Source organism: Panthera uncia, chromosome B1 (genome assembly GCF_023721935.1).
Source record: "Panthera uncia isolate 11264 chromosome B1, Puncia_PCG_1.0, whole genome shotgun sequence".
In the NCBI taxonomy this organism is placed as follows: domain Eukaryota; kingdom Metazoa; phylum Chordata; class Mammalia; order Carnivora; family Felidae; genus Panthera; species Panthera uncia.
Window position 1 is genome coordinate 114,473,352 of NC_064811.1, and position 4,901 is coordinate 114,478,252.

A 4,901-nucleotide genomic window follows, 5' to 3' on the forward strand; every position below is an offset into this window, starting at 1 on the left:
TTTGTTTTCAATTTGTTTTTATTGAAAATATTAAAAATTTATATTAGTAGAACTGTATAATTCTACAATTTCAGCAAGCCTGTGTACTTTTTGTATATTATCTTTGTCATGTATCTAGTATGTTATTGAAACATCATATTGTGTACAGCGTTATGTTGTATTTCTGCCGTTGAATTATTTACTTACTCTTTTAATTTTTTTCCAGTTTGATTCAGATATAATTATTACTTGAAATAATAATAGTTTGATAGCTTTCTTATAAATTATAGTTGCATAATACATATGTCAATACTTAATTCACCCATTGATAGAAAAAATATTTTCTACTGTAGTTTTTATTTGAATTTTCTTTCTTTTTAATTTCTTTTTTAACATTTATTTATTTTTTGAGAGGCAGAGACAGAGCATGAGCAGGGGAGGGGCAGAGAGAGAGGGAGACACAGAATCAGAAGCAGGCTTCAGGCTCTGAGCTGTCAGCAGAGCCCAATGCGGGGCTTGAACTCATGGACTGTGAGATCATGACCTGAGCTGAAGTCAGACGCTTAACTGACTGAGCCACCCAGGTGCCCCTGAATTTTCTTACTTTTACTCAATTCATTGCAATTTTTGTTTGTATATATTATAATATGCCAATATTTTCCATTGTAAGTTTTTCTACAGTTTTAAAGTTAATGAAGTTTTCAGTCTGCTCTTTTTCCCGTACAATTGTATCTCCTCTTATTTATGAAATTCCTAGTCTGGAGTATGATATAGGACAGTATTTGTCAATACATAGATCAAAACCACATGCTACCAGAAGCTTGTGGTTTGTTATACAAATGAAGCCGTCTCTAGTCATGAGATCTTGGAACATTTTTACAAGTGTGTGAGCTGATACCAAAGGACACTAACTGGAAAATAAGTGATATATGGAACTCAGTATTCTCCTCCTAAATCACTATAATTAAAATAAAACCCTTTGGGGCACCTGGAGGGCTCGGTCAGTTAAGCATCCAACTCTTGATTTTGGCTCAGGTCATGGTCTCACCGTTCTTGAGTTCGAGCCCCATGTCTGGCTCTGTGAAGACTGCCCACCCCCCCCCAAATAAATAAATACACTTTTATAAATAAATAACTCCATCAAATAACACTATACATTAACTTGTGTTCAAAGAGTGCATAATCAAGAGATTTCAGTTTTAGATCTAATTGATTGTGTTCTGAGTTCTCCATTTTATTTTTTTCTGTCTGCCTCCACAAAAGAGAATTTTAAGTATGTTTGATTTAAAAGTTTAGTTTTAAATTTAAAGTTTAGTTTATAAAAGGAAAATAGCCCAGCTGTCCCATCTTTTCTTTCAAAATTTTCTGCAACAATATGTCCTTTTTCCATATTTTGTAAACATTCTGTCAAGTTTCAAAATGTCCTCTTGAAAACTGTTCCTTAGATAGATTTGTTTACATATTTAATTTGGGCATCTGGGTGGCTCAGTCAGTTATGCGTTCAACTTCAGCTCAGGTCATGATCCCCTGGTTCGTGAGTTTGAGCCCCACATTGGGCTGTGTGCTGACAGCTCAGAGCCTGGAGCCTACTTCGGATTCTGTGTCTTGCCAGGGGAGGAGCAGAGAGGGAGAGAGAATCCCAAGCATTCTCTGAACTATCAGCGCAGAAGGCTCCACTCCTTTTCAAAAACCCTCACCATCTCTGATTATATTTATGCTTTCTTATGTAGTATTTATTATTTTTGAGTGGAATGTTTGTTTTTATTATATCTTAATTAGAGGTATCTTTTATGGTATCATGTTAGCATTTGAGCCTTCCTTTGGAATTTTATATGCAGTTCAGATCTCAAAACTATAGGACCAGGCAGAAAAAAATTAAAATTATGGTAATAAGGAAGAAGTTTATGTAAGATCTTGAGTCATCCCTATACCCCTCTTACATATCTTTCCTACAAAATCTCAAAATTTTTCATCTATTCTAGGATAATCAACTTCTTTCTATACAAATTAACTTTTAAGACATTTATTCAGTCGGGCAATCCACTCCTTCAGTTCCTCGTCACCCCTCCACCCTGCTAATTTGGTAAAGCGGTTTTTCAATTGCCCATTGCAATTCACAATCAGTCCACTGCTTTGGTAGATAATAAAGTAAGTATATGATAAATCCAGTGTATATGATGCTTTTTAACCCATTGTTGTACTGCATCTGTAGTAACAAATATTCCTTGATCAGGTGATATACTGGTTGAAAACTTCTGGCTCCAGACCTATAGCAGTGTTTGAAATATTTGCTTCAGTTACTGCATATGCAAATCAAAATCCAGAATCAGTGTATATCTCCAGAAAGCCTTACTGGGACCATGGGAAATAGGCCAGCTATGGGCCAATTTTGAATCTATCCATTATGGACTGGATGTTTGTGTCCCGACCCTCATTTCCCCAAATTCATATGTTGAAACCCTAACCTCCAATGTGATCATACTAGGAGGTGAATCCTTTTGGAAATAATTAGGTATAGTTGAGGTCATAAGGATGAAACTCTCATGGTGGGATTAGTCCCTTTATAAAAAGAAAAAGAGAATCAGAACTTTTATTTGCTTCCATGCAAGAATATCGCAAGAGCGAAGCTCTCTACCTAGATTAGATACCTAATCTACCAGTATCTTGATCTTGGGTTTCTAGGACTCCAGAACTATGGGAGAATAGATACCTTGTTTGTTGTAGCAGCCTGAACTAAGACACTCTCAATAGGTGGCCCATAGTTGCTCTTAGTTTTTGTATGTTTCTGTTTGAAAAACAATTGTTACCACATTTCAGGTTTTGTAGTGGTTCAAATTAGTGATGTATTTTTTTTTCTCTATTATTTCAATGATGAAATATCTCCATGACAATCATTTCATAAACAGAAGAGAATTCTTTGAAAGAATAAATAAGGGCATCCACTTACTGGCTCTAGTCTCTTTCTGAAGTTAGAAAAGGGGTTCTTTTGAGATTATCAACATACCCCCTTTGCTTTTCTTCCTTTAAGCCCACCACATTTTGTAATGTGTCACCCAAGTTGAAATTTAATTTTCTAGTTATCTAAGACTCATTTTAAACCATACTGTTAGTCCGTTGTCTACTACCCAGGTATTGCTAACATCCATATCCTATCATTATTGGTATCGATTCCTTCAGGATGCCACTAGGAACACTGCTCCCAAGTCTGCCTATTGAGCAGATTTACCTTTCCTTCGTTTAAGGTACACCTGTTAGCCAGCAGCAGTAAAGCTCTTTTCCAAATTAATTCTTGTCACTTCACCCATGAACTATACCGTCTTTAAATCAGACTGCTTGTCTGGCATTCTCAGATACTGATCATAGGGAAGGGACTATTTAGCTTTGGAGTTAGGTAACTCAGTGGTACGTATTGCAGGACCCAATGTCACCCCAGCCACCTCTTCATAAATGCAATAAGTAGTCTTGTGCGTAGTGCCTGTAACCATATCCTAAATATGATATGTCCATTTGATCAGAGAACTCTTCTTTGCATTTCATTTTTTTTTAATTTTTATTTATTTTTGAGGCAGAGAGAGACAGAGCATGAACAGGGGAGGGTCAGAGAGAGAGGGAGACACAGAATCTGAAGCAGGCTCCAGGCTCTGAGCTGTCAGCGCAGAGCCTGATGCAGGGCTTGAACTCACGGACCGTGAGATCATGACCTGAGCCAAAGTCAGACGCTTAACCCACTGAGCCACCCAGGTACCCCCTTTACATTTAATTTTCTAATGGAGGGCTGTTGTGCTATAGTCCACAGCATGATGAGTATTATTGCAAAATAATCTTTGTTTTGTAACAGAAGTAGTTTTAACAAAAGCCAGAAAATAACCCACTAATGGTCTCTCACAGGTTACATATTGTTGGTAAGACTCAGCTCTAGCTCAAAATCCCACAAGTTACTGCTGGGTAGCAGTCACGGGCTTTTGACTGAGTCTCTAGTTAGCGTGATGGATGACACGGTATCATTTAAACACTGAGGCCCTAAGAAGGGTGATCAACTGTCTTGACTTGTATATGAATTTCATTAAAAGTTTTGAATCCCAGGAAACCTTACCGTAGGCTGGAAAAGGTTTTAGTAGCCAGTGTAGATTGTTGTGGAATAGTATGAAACTACGTAACAGGATCATTGGCCAAATATAGGGACTGAAAGCAACACTGTTTTTAGTGTCAAACAGATATCGCGTAGATTATACATCTTCCGTGGTCATGCTCGCTCTTTTTACCCAACTGTTGATATTGGTAACCATGATTTACTGTTCACAGTAATGAATCCTTTTTTGGCACCATTCTAAGTGATGCAGTTCATGTGTGTTGTGATTATTTGTGGATTAACTGTTGGGCCTTGTAATGCAATCGTGCTGGTTTTCTAAATAACCTTGTGAATATTACAACAATATTTTCTAAGAGTTCAGATAATGAAAACGAGGATGATTACAATACCAACACCAGCCAAGCTCCGATATCACTTACAAAAAGGTTAACTCTGTTATTTTGTTAGCAATGGAAGGACATATACAGTGGCATTAGGACCAAAGCAGAGCATACTGTACAATACTCACACACACACACACACACACACACACAAAACAGTTTGAGATTGGGCATGGTGGAGACCGGATCTCTCAAGTCTGTAATGATACAGTCAAGTATTTCTACATATATTGAAAGCTTTGTTTCCCAAAAATATACTAGTGTTCAGAGAAAAAAAAGTGGCCAATGAATTAGCTTGGGTATACCACACAAATGAATCTGCATTATTATATTGTTCCTTTTGTTGCTTTCTGAAACTGAACACAGTTTCATTTCCCATCTTAAACATTGCAACTAAATTATCCTATGGGCAAACAAGAGGTTTTGGTAACAGATGTTTGAGTATCTTAGAG